A 20450-nucleotide genomic window follows, 5' to 3' on the forward strand; every position below is an offset into this window, starting at 1 on the left:
CTTCTCAGCCCCGCTGGGGTCCCCTAGTCCCAGGGGGAGGGGGGGGAGGCCACTGAGAGCAGGCAGCATTTCGCCCCTGGCCATGGATGGGCCTCTGGGCAGTAGGCGCGGAGTGGCCAGGCCCCGCAGAGAGCTACTGGCACACGGATTCGTGTGCAGGGCTACTAGTTTTTTGATAAAATGATAAATCTAAGCCCATATTTTTAAAAGATTAAAAGGCTGATATGGAACATCAGTATTAAAATTATTTAATTAAGATTTTTAAATGACTTTAGGTAAAAATTTGCAATCGTGACAATGAATCTCCTTTCTTTTCCGAAAAACTACGTGAATATATATCCCAAGTTCATGAACTCAATTTGGTTGAAATGACAGCAGGATGGAAAAATACCTTTGAAAACAGATTTTACAGACTGTACTTGAGATGGTGCTCCAAGAAGGAAAAATTAGAAAGAACTCATATCATATCCTCTCATTGATTTTTGTGCCAAATTCCCATCACTTCTAATGGCAGTTCTGAAAATGGATGAATGATAGGAGTGCTTTGAAATGTGATTTAAGACCCAAGTGGGGCTGCAAGTGAATCAAACCTTTGCAATAGTGATTTGCAAGAGAATAAGTGAATTATAAGTGTTTAAGAGAGGCCCACCTGAAAGTTGATATGTTGCTAACTAATCTCCAGTTTTTTAACTTCTGGAAGGCTTCCTACTACCGCTATATGGAGAACACTGGGAGAACTGCTTTTGCACTTCAGATTCACTTCAGTGTACTGTGTATTTGAGAGTATTTCTGCAGACAATATGGTACACACCTGCTTGGTATCTTGAAACTGAAAGAATAAATTTACAGAGATTTGATAGAAATTAGCTGAATCCTTGTCACATTTTTAAAAATTAGAAAAAAATATATATATATATACACACATATGTGTATGAATTTCAAATTTCATTTTACCTTCTAATTCTGCCAAAACAATTGTTACAATATTTTAAATAGTTGAAAATAATATGGTAAATTATTATTTTTTTTTATATCTTCTTTGTCTTCACATCCTCATAATTTCACTTAGGAATTAATGAAGACTCAAAGGTGACAAAAGTATATTTTGAGTATCAAATTCAACACCTCAAGCACTGTGAAACTTATCTTGCTTACAGAAAATATGTGTTGCCTTTGTTATGAAAACACATGAAGTTGTACTTTTCATGTTCCATTCAAATTTACTACAGAAGCCACAGAGCCAAGAGGAATAAAATCGAGGAGAAATAAATTGCCTCCTCTGACAGCTGGTCAAGATAAATGCAAAGAACAGTGCGCAATCTGAGATTACTTAATATTTGAGAAGCCCTTTGAAGATGACAAGAGCTAGTTATAGATTTGGCGGAAAAACACGGGAGGTAAATACTACTGAGCAATTTGACAAGGACCTCGCTTCTTGAAAGTTGGTGTCTCAGAACAGGAGTAGAGCAGCTAGGCTACGTAACAGTACTTTCCATCCCTGCATTTTAATTCCATTGCTTCGCATTTTGTACAAATAATTTTGATTGCCAGGAAGCCAGAATCAGCTTCAAAAGAAGTGGGGATCTGGCTGCAAGGCCTCGTGAGTCCGTCCATAAAGTAAAGTGGATGGCTCGTGCAGTGGTTCCAAAGACCAGCTTCACAGTCACCTTATGCCTGGAAGGATAAATCATATGCCTCCTGGAAGAAGTCACTTAACCTCATCATGCCTTATTAATCAGAGGAGGAAACTGCCAAGTGCATTTGCCCATTATTATTCCTACGGGATACTGGCAATACAATCTCTTCCAGGATGTTCAAGGAGAACACTTATGTTCTAGAATGGTATAAATAAAGTACTCTATCCTCATTACATAAAAGCATTAATTCTGAAGTGTACATTTCACTAGGTGATGTGGTTTCTGGAATACTTAACCAGTATATTTTTTCTCCAACAATTAGAGAACAAAGGAGAGAGAGTATGTGCTATCATGATATTATAAAAATATATTGTATTCCAAAATTGTGTTAAGAATCTAATTCCCAATTATAAGTAAGAATAATATTTGATATATTTTTAAAGTATGCCAAAAAAGTGCATGTAAAATAAAAATGTTGGAGAAACTATATCAAAGATCTTTTGGCAAATGTAGTTGAAAAGTAAAAAAATCTATCTTTTAACTTATGTATTTTACCATCCTAGTTTTTGCAGAATGTGTACATATCATCTGTTACAATTAAATTATTTTTTCTACAAGTTTATATAAACTGAATGAAAACAGATTTTGAGAAGCAAGAAGTACCATAGTAATTTATAAAAATAAATAATCCTACATATTCTATCAGATAGATAGATGATAGATAGATAGATAGATAGATAGAACGTGAAAATAACCTAGAGTAATTTTTAGAAAAATACTGATTCAAGGCACATAAAAACAAAACAAAACAACAGAAACACTACTCACTTTCAAGGTAAACAGTGCTTTGTCTCAAAGCAGAAACTGGTCTCTTGCCAATTTTAATAAAAGCTCTAAATTGTCACCTTTTCTTCCTTATTCTGTGGGATGTGATCATTGTAATATTTCATAGAATGATTTGGCCACCTAATCCACCTGCTGAGGTGAAGAGTTATACAGTTATTTTGTACACTAGAGGCCCGGTGCACGAATTCGTAAACGGGTGGGGTCCGGCCGGCCTGCCCCAATGGGGGCCCATCAGTCTGGGCCAGGGGGGGGCAGAGGGGCTGTGGGCAGTTGGCCGGATGGCCCTGCCCCCAATCAGGGTGTTGGGGCCGATCAGGGGCCTGGCCAGCCAGAGGGTGGAGCGGGGGAAGCGATCAGGGCCCAGATCAGGCCAGTTGGCTACCGCAGTGTTTGTCATAGCCACCAGTCCTTCCGGTCGTTCTGGTCATTCCGCCATTCCAATCACTGGGCTTTTAAATATATAGATTATTTAGCACTCCAGTCTGTCCACCCACTCCCTGCACTCTTCCAGCATGTGGTTGTTTTTTTTCTAGCGGTGAGACTAGAAAATGAAAACACTGCCCTAACCCCCCGCCATAGGAATGAGTGTTTAAGCCTCATCACTCACATCACTCCCTCTTGCCTATGACAGTGAAGTGCAGGGAAATCAGAGACCACCACATTTTTGTGGAAGTATTGGAGGACACTCCCTTTCTACAAGGGTTGCTAACCTGGTGGGGTCCTCCAGTGCCCCTCTAGCCCACCAGCCGGATGGTGTGCTGCAGCACAGAAAGTGGCAGGGTCCAGATACCACTGGAGAGGTTCATGGAGCCAGCTGTGTTTAGTCAAGTTTATTTCTGGACTTTCCAATTATATGAGAGTATACCAACTGCTTTGATTTGGCTGTACTTGCATTACCAGCCATCACAAGTTCTGAGTGACCCTCTTGCTCCTGCGTGGAAGGAAAATAATTATTTTACTTCATCTGTTGTATCATAAGGAGTGATCGGCCAGAATGATTAAAATATACAGCTTCTTTTAAAAATTCTTTTCATTTTAGAAAGAAAATATCAAATCTCACTCTTGTTTCTTTAGTGGCTGCATTGACATGGTTCTATATGAAAGATGTTTGGGGTACGCAAGGTGAGTTGCCGACATTGAGGTGCTGTTCCGAGGAAGAACTTGCTCTTGCTCTGGGTGAATGAGAGGCAGGACCTCCCTCCCTGGGCAGTGGTCCCTGTGACCTGCTAGCCCACTCTCCAATAGTCCTCACTGCAAAGTAATGGATGTCCTTTCTTGTATTCGTTCCTGTAAGCCCAGTTTCCCCGACTTTTTTAACTCATTTTCCACTTAGTAGTTATTCCCCATTCAGATACCAGTTTTCCAACAAATAGCAAATGAATTTAAAGGTCAAAAGCAATTAAGAGTGCATATTGGAGGATACTAGAATTAATTTTTGAAACAAAATGTATTGAATTTCTAACATATTACAAATAAGATACATTGCTTTACCAATCTAAAGTGGGCACGTATTTCTTATGATTTTTTCTTTATTAAAAAGATAGTTTTATTAAAACTCCACTGTTACAATCCAACTCCTCTTTCAAAAATCACCTCAAATGCCAACTTTATAATGCTATTTCCTTGATATTTTAATTTTTTTTAATTTTTGGTAATTCTTTATTGTTGAAAGTATTACATATGTCTACTTTTTTCCCTCATTGACCCCCTCCCTCTCCGCCCCAGGCCTTCAGCACCCTATTGTCTGTGTCCATGGGCTATACATATATGCATACAAGGTCTTTGGTTACTACCTCCCACCCACCCACCCTCCCCCGCCTTCCCTGTGATATCTTTTTTAAATGAACACTATTGTTCTTACCTGTAACACTTTTTGATAATACAATGGTACAGATAAAATGATTCTGACTTTCATGTAGCCCTTTGTTTGGTTTTCAATAATGTTCCATGTTGGAAGCAAGTCATCTATTCTTTGATAGCACTTAGCAAAATAAACACTTATTTTACACACTGAAGCCAAAGAAACACTTATTATAATGTGAAAAATTTCTAAGTTTTGTTAAAAGAAATCAGCTAAAAAAAAGTGTTGTGTTGAATGACCTCAATATTTCTGCATATAGAAGGATGTACCTAGTAACATTTAACCAGAGAGAAAAATGAAATATAAAACAAAATATATTTTTCTGACATGAAAAAATATTGAGATGAGAGCTATGTTACTGATGTAAAAGCATATCTGTTCAAGTACATCTCATAAGTAGTGGGAAGTTTAACTGGTCAAAATAAGGCCACAACACAGTAGGGTAGAGAAAAGGATATGCCATCCCTTGACTGAAAAAAAGCATATATTTGCTAAATAATGTCAATAATTTAGCTGAGGCATTTATTTCTAATGAAACAATTAAAACTAGCATCTCAGATGTTATTTAGGTTGTTTAATCTCTAAAGGTTTAAAAAAATCTCTAACTGGGAGAGGTTTCTACAACCAGATTAGGCTGAGTCAATGTATAGATGGATAAGAGTGCTGACAATAAACTTACAAATGTGTGATGGTGCATTGTCTTAGTCAGCTGGACCTGCCATAAACAATATACCACAGACTAGGGGTCTCCAATGACAGAAATTTATTTTTTCATAATTCTGGAGGCTGGAAGTCTCACATCAGAGTGCCAGTATGCTGGATTCTGGTAAGGACTCTCTGACTTGCAGATGGTTACCTTCTCATTGTGGCCACACATGGCAGAGAGAGAGAGAGAGCTAGCAAGCTTCCTGCCATCTCAGTTTACCTTCATGACCTCATTTAAACTTAATTATCTCCCAAAGTCCCTATTTCACAAGTACTATCACAATTGGAATTAGGGTTTTAACATATGAAATTGGGAGGACATAGTTCAATTCATAGAATGCATATTTATATTGGATTATTTTAAAAGGGTTCAAAATAATATTATTGTATTGAGCTAAAAACCACAACTATGTTAATAGAGTTATATCTTTCATGTTAAAAAAATAATAATGTAAACCATGACCATGGTCCCTTTTCAGTACATATAGTTTAGGGATGGACATTTATCAACAAGACCCATGAGATGACTCTTTTATGACAATGATTTTGACAGATTCAATTTTTTTTTAAAGAAAATAATCCAGTCTCACTGCATGAACCCAGGAAGACTCATGCAAGAAAATAAGCCACTTTAGGGTCTGTCTGATTTTTATGACATTGAAGTTTGGAGATGGAATCTACAGAAAATCAATGTCTATGAAGATTCAGATTCAGGCAAATAGAAGTTAGATTCTGCTTTCTAGCAAATATAATACATATAGGACAGACATAAGATTCATGAACTAATTTTAGTATCATTGAAAATTAGTTTTCTAGTATTTTTGTATGGGTTGATACATTTTTGTTCTGGACCAAATATGCATACATGAAATCCTTCACCTAGCCCCAGTGGTCCTCCTACTAAATTTCCCCATTGACACTGATTCACAAACCCACTGAAATAGAAAAGACTTGAGTAATGACATGTTATTTCTTTTGGGGAAAAAAAATACTAAACTGATTACTTCAATATCATTAGATTTCCATGATTTGTTGATTCTAATGGGTTTTTTCACTTTCTTCCTTAAGAATTAATCATCGCCTGCTACTTTACCCCACATGGAGTCATAATCCTACTATTGTGGTATCAATATAGTTTCTACTTTATTTTCATTAAGAAAGCATGACAGTCCACCCCCAAAAAACACACACAACATATTCCTATTTTTTCATGTAAATGTATTCAGCAATAATAAGGACCTCATGTAAAGCATCTGATTAAAATTCTACTCATAAAATGATGGGTTTGTCACATTGCCATCGGCTACTTCCAGGAAATTTAAGAAAATGCAGGAACTAAGACCTAATTTTTTAATTTTAATTTGCTCTCTGGATAACTTTTTGGGAAAATGTTGTACGAATCAACCTAGTTTTTAAATATGTTTCAGTGTACAGAAAACTAGCTCTGTATTTTCTTTTTATAAGGAAATTTCCACTCATTTGTTGGGAAAGCTGTGGTAATTCAAATATTTAATATTTTTCATATGTACATGGACATGAACAAGGAAGTTTGAGAGTGCCTAACTGTAAAGAAGTGACATAGGACTAATTTTATTGAATACTCCAGGGGCTTTTGAAATAAAATTACAATGAAATATTCTATTTTTGTGCATCTTTAATTATTAGTGATATGAATTGACACTTTATATAGTTACTCCAGAATTAATGCTATTGTCATCACTGGATTGAAACAGATCCATTAATTTTTTATATCTAATAAAGTAAAATATTTAAGCATTTTAGTAAGGAAAAAATATGTATTCAGAATTGGAAACCATTGTAATAGGATATTGTTATATTTTGTTTAACTTGAACCAACCTAAATCTTCATTAAGCTATTTGTTTGAAACAGATCAGAATAGTATAGCACAAAGCTTCATCTTTCTAAATTGAGTTCACATATCTCAGAAAGAGAATACACATATTGCATGAAGAAAATGCAGCCAGAAATGTAGGGAGAGAGATAAGATTTCCTGTGGGGTTTTTAAAAATCATTTATCCTATAAGGGAAAGGGTAGCTTCCTGTGCCTTTTAAAGGACTTTTAAATGAGCATGAAGCTCTTTTATGCATTTCTGAAAAGAACATTAAGAAATCCATGCCCATATTTTAAAAATGCAAGCAATTAGGTAAACACAAATAATACTTTACACAAATCTTTCTTTCGAAGGAGCTCAGAGAGTTTTAGAAACAGCTGAGAAAGCAGCACACATCAATAGAGCCAGCAAGTATTCTATTCCTCTTTGATATAAAATGAGGAGTTGAAGAGAACAGTTTTCTGTAGTCTACTCATTATGAGAGTTTTCAAAGTACTGTGTATTGCTTAGTTGCTAACATTTTCATTCACTGAATTGTTTATCTAAATAGACCTAAAGGTGGCCTTAAATTTTATGTGAGAAAGATGCCACTCATTGGCAACTAATAAAAGGACCTAATTTTCCACTTATTCCTCACTCCTTGAGGTGCTGAGGATATACTTTCATCTCCAGAATACTCAATAAAATGACTGCTCTTCTGCCCAGTAAAAATTGCCTCGTGAAGGGGCTAGATGAGAAAAGTTCGCTCATCATGTCTTTTTTGTTTATATCTTTGCTTTTTAAAAATGTTCTGTATCAGAACTGTAATTGCCCAGATAAAAAGCCTTTTACTACTTAGCATTTATTGGGAGGTGAACTCAACTTTGATGCTCCTGCTACAGACTGGGAGATAGGAGCCAAGTCCCTCAGAGGCAGCGCAGGGTCGTCTCTAGGAGTTGGGATGGTTGGTATTACAGGGAACAGTGAAATCCCCTATCATTTCAAAGAGCTTCTATGAATAGGATTTTACCATTGACGGGCCCATATTTCTGACATTTAGATTGCTCAGAACAGTTATTTCTATGGAGTGAGCATTTTCATAAGCTTTATTTGATTAAGCTTATTCAAGCATTACAACTGCATTAGCATCACCAAGCCACAGCAGATTCTGTAAAATAAGCTTTATAAAATTGTGGTTGTCCTAAAGCATGTATTTTTAGAGACCACTAAGCAGCCTACCCTTGAGTAACATAGCTCTATGGTTACACTCTGTAAGATGTTCGCCACCCAATGTCTATTCCTGTCTTAGAAGATAAATGAGAAACATTTTAGGAATCATTTTTCTTGCATTTAAAAATCACTTTCCTTTTTCATTTGAAACAAAAGGGAAATACATTCAATATTCAAATTTGTATGTTAAACTCTTTGGTTCGATATTAGAGGAGGTTCTTTAAAGATACCATCAATTCTTTTCCATATCTAAGTTCTGATTAAATATGCCTCTTGTAAAAGATTCCACATATCATAAGAAGAATCAGATCATTAAAAAATTTGAAGGCAGTTTTCAGAAGAAAATTGTAATTGTTACTATCCTAGGCCCCAAAATGATCATAATTATATTGCTTTAGGCTTACATGGCATCTCTGCTCCAGGGTAACTAAAAATTATCACACGAGCCATAATTATGCTTATAAAGGAATATGCCCTGTAGCAAAATCCTAGGTATAAATTTTATATATATATATATATATATATATATATATATATATATATATGTGTGTGTGTGTGTGTGTGTGTGTATTTTAAAGTACATATGTGCACATAAACACACAAACACATAAACAGTAGGTTAGTGAGGCACATGTCACAACCTATTTTCATGAAATAATAGAATACCAACATTTAAAGTAACTGCAATTAGGTCAGATATTTAACACAGCTACTTGTCCAAATTATTCATTCTTTCACTAAATTGGTTTATCAGATTCTTTTAACCAGGAATTTAACATTTAAATAATCCTATTTTGTAGCTTTATTAATTTATAAACTATAATGTAAAGACCACATATTTTTTTGCCAAAGGAATCAACATTTATGAATGTTTTGTTTTCAGAGAAAATTTTATTACAGGTTGTAGCTTTTGTATGATTTAATTACATGTCATAAAAAACTGAAGATTGCTAAATTTAAATATTTACAATAAAAACCTGTCTCTAAAGGAAATCTGCTTCCTTCACTTATCCCAGAACCACAAAAATTCTCTGTAAAAATTAAGAAATGCCTAAAATATGAATGTAATTAAACAGAATGAAATCCTGGCTGTAGTATTTGTTGATTGATCCTAAGAAAACATACGCAACAAAATCTTCTATCCTCAGCACTTATAATGCAGGGATCATTTTACAGCTAATGTGAAATATCAAGATTTGAACAAATATGTTAATATTTAGATAATGTATATTTAGTATTAAAATAATCAAGCATTTGAATTTTTTAATCAAACCTAGAGAATTCTCAGTTGCCAAATGATCAAATCTCATTCTCTAGCAAGAAGGCCTGATGGATGAAATAAAAATAAATAAACAAAACGAAGTCTAGAAGATGGTTCAAGCCAAGAATATGCCTCTGTGACATAGAAACATTAGGGTAGACTATCTGTATCAACTGCAATTGCTTATTCATAAAATAATGACCATGTTTGAATCCATGGACTCCATAGTACCACTGAAATGTATGGTATAGCAACACAGCAACATTTCTTGGTGTCCTACAAATTGTTTCACATGAAACTGAGAGTAATTTATGAAATCTAAGTCTTAATTATGAACATTTTAACAAAATCACATTAATTTATTCCATTGTTTATTTGTACTTTTCATAGATCTTCTGAATAAAAGTTTTTTTAAAAACTCATTATTCTTCTAGTGTCCCCTATTAAGGAGTATTTTATTACTTTTCATATGGTACTTTCTAGACTCACATTCTCCTCAGATTCTGTGACCTAGAGCAAGCTATTAGTGAATGCGGCAAAACTAATTTACCCTGCAATGGATCTTGATGAAAGACTGAATAACGTCTAACTGAACTTTCCATAAATAGATTTGCAAACCTAAATGAGAAATTAAAAAGTAGTCAAGTATTCTTTTTATCTTCTCTTAAAGGTGGCTTTGGTTCTTCTGAAGGAAAGAGTAATCAGAAAAGGTCTTGCCAGATTATTTTAAAGACATTAAGAATATGTCACAGGTTAATAGCAAAAATTGGGGGATAGGGAGGTACACTGGGAGCTGGAGGAGGGCTGGTTGACAGACTTCCTGGGTGTCACCTAATCTGTTTTTAAGCCAATCCATCTCTGGAAATGTAAATCAGGATTGCCCCACCCTCCTACAAAGACCAAGACCAAGTGAATGTGAAAGCATGTGATATTCTTCATGGAAAACTATAGTGCTCAGTAAGCACCAGTAAGGGACTCAATCTGCCTGCCAGTAAAGACGTGGGTGAGGGAATGCAGGTGACACAAAACCAACAGCTCTTTTAACTGTCACCTCCACCTTTGAGGCTCTGTTATCTACCAAGACTCAACTGTAGCAGTGACAACAACCACCAGCATAAAGTTTGCCACCAAGTCTTAGGCAACCCCAGCTTTCCTCACTCATCCCTTCAAATGAGATAATCCAGTAAACCCCAAATCTCTATTAGACCCGGGACCCATTGTGTCCTCTTACTCCTCTGTGGGTGTGAGTTGTCTGCAGCCTAATTCTGAAACAACTTCAACACACTGTCCATCTAGCTCCTTACTCCCTCTTAAGGATTCAGTTTTACTGAAACATAGCCAGATCCTTTCATTTATGTATTGCCTTTTGTCTGCTGTCTATGTTTTCCTGCCACAGTAGCAGAGTTGAGCAGTTGCAACCTAGACCATGTGCCCCACTACATCGAAAGTATTTATTCTCTCTGGTCCTTTACAGAAAATGTTTGCCAATGCTGCTCTTTGAGTTTAGGGAGAGTAACCGACAAAGCAGGAATTTATATATATTATTTATTAAATAATGTTTAATGTTTATTAAAATGCATTTCACTTTCAAAACAGTGATCAGCTGTTAAAAAGTATATACCTTTATTTGAGACATAAGCTAGCATTTTATAAATATTAATTAGGTATAGGGGAGCCATATGGCATGGTGATATAAAACCTTCCATGCTTTCATAATCAATTGGTCTAGATGGGTTTAGATGGGACAGTTCTGGGATTGATTCCTGGCTTTGTTCCTCATTAGCAACTTCACTTCAGTGTTCATCTATAAAATCAAAATCATTAAAATTATCTTATAGGGTTATTTTGAGGATTGAAGTATTTAGCACAGTTTCAGGCATAACTAACTCCTTTCCCTCTATTGCCAACCTTCCCAGTTTATTGTTAACAGTGATAAATATTTTTCCATATAAATATTACTTATTAAAATGTCTCTATAAGGTGGAGGGATTACTTCAGCTACATCATTCAATTCTTTTTGCTCTGAACATGGAATTCTGAAGTGATGAGATTACATCACTTTTTCATGTATATGATAACTGTCTTCATTTCTTTGAAGACATTTTACATGGCAAAGTACACAACTGGTGTTCAACTCATTCATAACCACCATTATAAAAAAGCCAAGAGATGTAAACAATTCAGAAATGTATTTCTCCAACCAATGTTCAGAATGCCTAGTGGGAAAATCATGCATTTTCATTCATATGAAAAACTCATGGTGTTTTTAATGCATTCACCACCAATTACAAAAAGCATAGTAATGCTATTTTTGTTCATCTCTTGTGCAATTTAATGTTATTCTTTATTTTAAACAGGAATTGGGTCCAAAATAATTTTTTTTCATAAGGTGGTTATTTGGAGTACAAATGTATTTCTCCATTTTAATTAAACAATGTTTTGAAGGTTCGTTATGATCTCAGTATGCCCATCAAAACTTTTTTCAATATTATGCAGCTGAATTGTTATACAAATAAAACTGTAGACATTCTCATACTTTATGTGTTTGTATATTATCTCTGCAAGGGACAGGAGCAAGTCCTAGTCAGCTCAAGCCTCAGCCAGCTCTTTCAGGAATCCTTCGATATAAACACCACCAGGGTGTTTTAAATGTCCCTCTTGGACACTTCCAGATCACCCTCTTTGCATATGTATCTTGGACCTACCATAGTGTATTACAATTGCTTATTTATCTCTCTGGATTTCCCACTAGAATGTAAGCTCTTTGAAGCTTTTCATCCTTATTTGTATGTTTCTGGTGCCCAGCACAATGACTCACCCTAAATAAATGTTATAGAATTAGTGTGCTGAGCAGAATATCGAATGCTTTTTGGTGCTTTTGATGAAGCAGTTATTCCAAATACATGTGCTGTGCTACACAAAGCACAGAATGAACCTTCCGTGCTTTGTGTAGTCTCGGGCAGTTGTTACAAGGACACATTTTAAAAAATATATTTTTATTTTTTCAGAGAGGGAGAGAGAGAGAGAAACATCAATGATGAGAGAGAATCATTGATAGGCTGCCTCCTGCACACCGCCTACTAGGGATCGAGCCCGCAATAGAACTGTGACCTCCTGGTTCATAGATCGATGTTCAACCACTGGGCCACACTGGCCAGGCACAAGGACACATTTTACATCCTCCCCTTTATCAGCAGATTATCACAGCATGTGGAGCCTTGCTAGCACGTAAAGCAATAGTGCTCTCCCTCCCCCTCCACCCCCTGAGGGTCTGCATGTGGGACACCACTGAATCTCAGCCATTGCCTTCAGCTCCCCTGAAGGAGGGAAGTGGGAATGCTGGTGTGTTCTTCCGGGAATGGCACCTGGGTTGAGTATGCAAAGGGAAGGGATTTAGGATCAGACAAGGATGGACAAAACCTAAGTGAGTCAACAATGCGGTGAATGGCTGAAAGATCCTGGCAGCAGGGGCTACAGAAAGGGGTAGCAGGCTTTGCTATGGGAAAATGGGAGAGAGATGGAGACAAAGTTTGGGATGGCAGGAGTTATGGGAGCTGATTTTAGTTTTTCTGGGTCCTAAGTCTTACTCCAGTAGAGATATGGAGGGATGGAAAGAAAATTGAGAGCTCTATGTTAAAAATATTAACCAGCCCTAGCCATTTTGGCTCAGTGGATAGAGCATTGATCTACAGACTGAAGGGTCCCAGGTTCAACTCCAGTCAAGGGCACGTAACTCAAGTTGCAGGCTGGATCCCCTGGCCCTGGTTGGGGCGCTTGTGGGAAGCAACCAGTCACTTTGTCTCTCTCACATCGATGTTTCTCTTTCGCTGTCTCTACCACTCCCTTCCACTCTCTTTAAAAATCAATGGAAAAATATCTTTGGGTTAGGATTAACTATATATCTGTATCTCTATATCTATATCTATATCTATATCTATATCTATATCTATATCTATCTATATCTACATATAACTCTGGTTATGGGTGATGGAAGAAGAGAACTAAGGAATGAAACAACCACCATCATATTTACAGATAATTGTAAGTATAGTTGGGAGGTGTTCCTGGCACAGGACTAACTTTATTGTCCCTCTTTGCTTTCTAATTTCAACTCTGGAGAGCAGGATTCATAGTTCAGCACACTTGCATCCATTGCATACTACTGTATGTATTTATGGCTCTTTATAAAATTTTTAAAGACTAAAATAATTTATTATTCATAATGTACTTACCAGTTGAATAACTGAACACAAGTGAAAATATTTTTAAATTAAAAAAGTGCTGTATCAACCTGATTTCTTAACCTTTCCTCACTCCCTCTGCCAACCATATATGACAATATTTGAATTAGTATACAAAACTGGCTGAAAAGGATTATGTGAAGTATAGCATGATCAAATTTGAGATGATGAACATTAAATATTTGTAAAGACTGAATACTAAATTGATCAACTCTTATGAAAAACATAATGCTTTACCTTAAAACTGGTTAAAGCAACCCATAGTGATATGCCATCATCTACCTTTTTGCTCATCCTGGCTGCATGTCTAGCCACCTGGATTCAAGAATAAAGTCGCAGCCTTTATTGTCACTTGAAAAGCAGGTTTCATGTTTCATGGCAGGAACTATATTTCTTCAACACTGAATCAAGTGTAACTGAGAATCAAAGCATGGGTGGTCTTGGCCAAAGCCCCAGCTACTCCAAATGCCTGATCTGTGCTCATCAGTAGAAGGTGTCTCTTCTAAGCAATCACAAGGACACCAGAGATCAGGCCTCCTTAACTAAAAAACATCCCAGATTCTGTCTCGCCTCCTTGACCAGGCATCTCTCTGCAGGGCACAATATTTGCCAATCCCAGTCTTAATCTATATGGACTGGAGAACGTTAGGTTTGCAGGAAACAATTAATTCAAACGTTTTTGTTTGTTCACTAAGCTAACGAACAAACAAAATCACACATTTGTGTAATATTTCAGTGTTTGTAAAACTGAAACTGAAGTTCACATATGTTGTATCAAATGACCTTTTGAGGTAGGCTAGGCAGCTAATCCCATTTTCACTTTAGAGAAAACTGATGTTTAAAGAGATTATGGGATAAGTACTGGAAAATAATCCTGCCAAGACTAACACCCACAGTGGTAGACTTATCAATTCAATCAGCTGGAACTAGAGCACCAAGAATAAGGCAAATACCTACTGAGGTATTTACCCTATCTCTATCCAAATACAGGAGAAGGAATAAAGGCTCTGCTGACGAAACTGAGCTCCATACAAATCACAATACTTACCATAAATTCACTCTTCCCTGCACTTACAAAGGTAAATTTTGGAAAAGCAGTTTTCAAAACAAGACTCTCTTTTCCATATGCCCTATGGACTAGCAACCACAGCCCAGGATAAAATCGCAATAGAGCAACAGAGGCAAAATATAATCATTGCTCTATTACCCCATAACAATGACTTCATTTCATTACGTTAGCCAAGGGACAGTGACTATATTTAAAATCATATGCAATTTAGATTTATAAAATTATACAGCATTATGAAATTTAAATTTTGACTTTAGGATGTATTATTCAATTTAGCATCAGTTCTTATTTAAATTTCAGATATTTAGATCTCAGCTCTTTGTTATTCCAAAGGATAATGTATAACAATGGATAGATCATGGGTCTATTGAAATCCAATCATAATTATAATGCTATTCATTTTGACGTTTTCTTTTTCTTTATGGTGGTTTTTGAACAGACTCAGCACAAAAGAAATAAGAAAGGCATTATTAAAAAGAAGCATGCTTGTGTTTCTGGCCAAGCTTGGTTTTTCATGAATTGTAAACATATTCTAAACTAAGACCACTGACACACAATTGAAATTGGAAATGAGCAGCCTGATTTAGTCTTATCTGAGATGCCATTAGGACAAATGTAAACACTTGCTTTTGTCTTCCAATCAAACTCAATCCACATCTTATTTTTTTAATATATTTTTATTGATTTCAGAGAAGAAAGGAGAAATAGAAACATCAATGATGAGAAAGAATCATTGATTGGCTGCCTCCTACATGCCCACACTGGGGATCGAGCCCTTAACCTAGGCATGTGCCGTGCTTAGGAATGGAACCATAACCTCCTGGTTTATAGGTCGATGCTCAACTACTGAGCCATGCCACATCTTATTTTTTTTTTTACTTGAACTTCAGTATAATAAAATTTGTTTAGAGTCATTTTCATTCCTTTCAGGATTTATTTATCTCTTTATGACTGCTTTCTTTCTATATTGAGGTTTGCCATGATTTATCAAGCTATCTTATTTTGATATTATATTGGGTTTATTTTACCCACAGCTGAACATTGTAATATGAGCTCTATTTATTCACTCATATATTCAATTATTTTCCCAATATTTATGAAGTTACTCATTCATCAAATAATTACTGAGTATTTACCTTGTTCCAGGCATTGTTCTATGTTACGAGAATGAAAATGATGGACCTAGATTGTGCTCCCCCTAATTTTTAAAGATTTGAGATTCTTTATACTTTTCCTATTACTATTGTCCATTTTCTACAGATCCTGAACCTTTTGCTGAGATGGTAACTGGAAATTCTCTTGTATATTTACTTTGTAACATTTTTTAAAAACATTGGATATTTTCAGAAATCTCTACCATAAAGCATGCATTTCTAAAAGTACCATTATGTTGAACTGAAGTTATTGGCTCAAATGCACTACTTGTCTCAAATGCATCAACTGCAATAATGTACATACTCCTACCGACATTCTTCTATATATTGTTAGAAAAACAAGTCTAGAATTGATATTGTTATCAAAAGAAGTAACACTGCATCTATCTGAAATAAATTGCTGAGTTCTCAGAAGATTGATAAAGCAAAATTCACCACTGAGTGGTTATCAGAATTTTGTCCTTTTTTATTCATTTCATAAATGTATATTGAACATTTACCGTGACAGTCAAGTGCTGGAGATAAAATCAGACAAGATCTGTTTCTAACCTCCAGGAGCTTAGAGACTCTTGAGGAAGACAGACATGGAAACAATAATCGCAGCATTGTTCGCTAATCGTGTGAAGATGTCTTGTACCGGCCACTGTGAGAACTCAGTGTGAGCAGGACTCCTAAACCAGGCAGAAGGACAGTATGTGTAAAAGCTTAGAGCATGAAAGGGGACTATATTCCTTTGCACCACAGGCAAAGGCACCTGCAGCAAAATGGAAGAGATAGCTAGGCCGAAAACACATCTATAATGTCCTTGACAGCTGAAATGAGAAGTTGGAAAATATAACAAATAACATGGCAAAGCAGAGCTCAGTTTTACACAGAAGGAGCTTGATCATACTTGCATGTTTTAAAGTTTATTTAAATAGGAGGGCACAGGAGATGAGAAACTAAATTTAAGAATTCTGTAGGAATCCAAGTTTCTGTGATAACAAGCTGAACACTGGGAATGGCATGAAAAATGGAGAAAGGGATAAAATGAAGAAATAGTCAGGAAATAGTATCTGCAGGTTTTCAATGATCCTATATAATAAAAGGGTATTATGCAAATTGACCCTAACAACAAAACAACCAGAACGACTGCTTGACCAATCACTATGAGTTGCACTGACCACCTCTTGGTCCCTTTCCCCAGCCAGCAGGCTCCAATCGCCCAATGGCGAATGGGGAACTGGGAGTGGGATGGCAGGTGGGGGAGGCGGGGAGCGGGGCCGGCTGCCAGCAGCCAGGGAAGATGGCCCTGATTGCAGACCAGGCCTAGGGACTGAACCCATGTACGAATTTTGTGTGCCAGGCCTCTAGTTTGATGATACTATGGGTGATATCATGATTAGTTGGCGGGGAAGGTCAATGACTTGATAATTAGAGTTTTAGCTACAAAAAGTAAGTAGATGGTGCCATTTACCAAGACAGAACATTGAGAAAAAGAAGCAGGTTTGCTGGGGAAAATAATGCATTTATATTCACAAAAATAGTTGGATATTTATTTGGTCTGTTAATTTTTAACATTTACACACACACTTACCTGCAGACATATATTTTCACTGCATGGATAAGGGATGTGACTTGGGTATCATTGTTGACTATATACATGAAGATTTATTAGCTTACAAAATAAATATTTAATCTGAGCAGTAAGATGTCATCACTGACTCTCATAACAAAGTAACTAGATAGTAAGTTGCTTTCTATTCCAGCTTCATTCAAAATCTGTATTTGTCAAGATACAGATTTTAATAATTATATTAAAGCTATATATATACTTGGATAAAACTCAGAATATATTATAGAAGAATAAGGTTATATTTTAGTAAAATGCATAAAGTAATTGATATAATACATTAGATATATAAGACTGTTAATACAATTTAAGACCATTTCACCATTGTTTGAGACTTTATCCTGATTAAAACCTTTATTGCATATTTGAAAGACCCTAAAATACAAGATCCAACTAAGTCATACCCAGACTCCAGACACACAGAAACTGAGGTAATAAATATGTGTTATTTTAAGTGACTTAGTTTGTGGTCATATTGTTACCTAGCAATAGAAAAATAATACAAGGTGTTCACTAAGCTGAATTAACCCTGGAAAGACCTTATTTACCTTTGCTATTTGTACAAGTTCTTTGAGCTGGAAGGAATAATTAAATTGTTTAAGAATTTCAGAATTCTTAATAAATATAAAAATGAGATTAGTATGTGAAAAAATTGAAAAATAAAAACTCAATGAGTAATAAGCTTTTACTGTAAATTGTAAATCTGAAAAATTCAAATACCAGTAATTTTAGAATAACCAAGAGAATCAATCAGACTGGGTAGAACAAACCTTACACTCTAGTCACAAAATAAAGAGGGGGGGGAACAATTGTCCCCACTTACTCTGTGAAAGGCAGGGGGCATTGCAAACTTTACTATATGAGTAAATAAAAATAAATATTTTATGTATTATTGATTGTATGTATGTATGATTCATACAGACACCCATAGCAATGTATGATTTTTCAGAGCTCCCATAATGTTATTTGATCAACATAAGAGAAAATAAATAAATGAATATTTATATTGTCCTAGTATTTGTCAGGCAATTTGGGGCACTTTCAGACATACATGCTATGAACTGTGATTATAACCTTTCTATTATAGATAAGGAAACCGCATTTCAGAAAGTTAATGTGAAAAAGTCACACTTTGATTTCAGGGGAGGGCAGGAGTTCAAATCTCTGACTATCGGACCATATATAGTTTTTTCATCAAACGTTCTCAATACACAGAGCTGGTAGTTAGCCAGTAATCACAGGCACAGAATCAAAGCTGATATTCCTTCTGATTGGTTTGGGTGGGTTTTTTGTTTCTTTCTTTCTTATCAGTCAGTGCCTTCACTTTACTAGTTAATAAATGTTTTAAATATCACATCTACTCAAAATACACTATTATTTAAAATATTCAGGTTAGAAATTAATATAATTAAAAGTTTGGAAAAAATAATGTACAGCATATGGAAAAACATTTTTTTCTATCGGTCTTTCAACCTGTTAAGTAAAAAGACAAGAACAAGTTAAGATTAGCATTCTAGAAGACAAGCAATAAAGAGAATGGTGAGTCCTATTTCAAGTTTGAAAATAAAAGTGGAAATTGTGTTAAATCTTGATAGGAAAGATTTAGATAAAGACAGCTTGACATAAGTATTGTTAGACACATAGTTTTCTAAGGAAAACATTGAGTATATTTGCATGAAAATATTTAACCCAGCATTGTGAATCTTTCACTTTAAAAAGGCTCATATACACTCTTTCAAATATGTCAACTACAAATAATGAAAATTTCTTTCTCCTGGTCCTCTCTCAGATATCTTTGTTGATGAATATTAAAGGGAGATTTTTTTTTAGAAAGAAAAGCATACAACAGCAGAGCAAAATTATGTGGTGAGAAACCATAAATCTATAATATTTGTATAGCATTTGTACAGTATAAATTCATATAAATAAAGTGCACATAACTGACTTAAAGTGCACATAACGTAAAATATGAATGTAAAGTTTTTTATCTTAATAAATATTGAGTTCCTAAAACATATGAGATACTTATAAAGCAAAAAAATATTATTAGGTAACTGTATCACAAAAAGTTATAATATTATTAGAGATATTCTTCGATAAATGTAATTAAAATTATTTTTAAGTATTTTAAATATAACAGTAGCTTAAGGTCAACAGCTAGTAATGGTATTTTATTCTAGAACAATTTTGCAAGTTGTCTTATTTTTTCTAAATTTATACTTCAGATATCTTTGAATTAATATTACAAAGGTCAATATAAAGTTATCTAAAACATAGACTAACTATTGTTTCATGGTAACATTCTAATGTTCTTCGAATGGTGGGGAGCTTGAAGAAGGATCAGTGATTCATACATACTTAGACCAATGTCTCCCACACTTTGATGTGCATATGAATCACTTGGGAATTTTGTTAGAAGACGGATTCTGATTCAGTGGGTTTGGGGTGATGCCTGAGAATGTGCAGTTGTAACAAGCTCCCAGATGATGAGGATGCAGCTAGTACATGGACCACACTTTGAGTGAAAAGGTCCTAGAGCATTTTAAGGGATGCTTAGAGGAAGATTCTGCTTTTGCTTTTAGTTTCTAATTTTTAGCAACTCTTGAAATGAATAAACCTCAAACAGATCATGTTTAGCTGACATGACTGTGGCTTTCATGAAAATAATCTCTGACCTGATTTTTTTTTAAACTGCAGTGGTGTCAACTTTTTATTAATAGGCTCTTATCCAGCAGAAAATGTCCGTAGCTTCCTGGTGTGTAGAAACCTAGGAGGGTGAAGGACACCAATTTTAATAAAGGGCAGGTTTCCTGGCTTAAAGAATCCTTTTAAGGGTGTACACTATGCTCTAGCCGGTTTAGCTCAGTGGACTGAAGGGTCTCAGGTTCCATTCGGGTCAAGGGCACATACCTCGGTTGCAGGCTCCTCCCCAACCTCACCCTGGTTGGGGCACATGCAGGAAGCAACCAATCGATGTGTTTCTCTCACATTGATATTTATC

This window comes from Cnephaeus nilssonii (assembly GCF_951640355.1).
Source record: "Cnephaeus nilssonii genome assembly, chromosome: 9".
NCBI lineage: Eukaryota > Metazoa > Chordata > Mammalia > Chiroptera > Vespertilionidae > Cnephaeus > Cnephaeus nilssonii.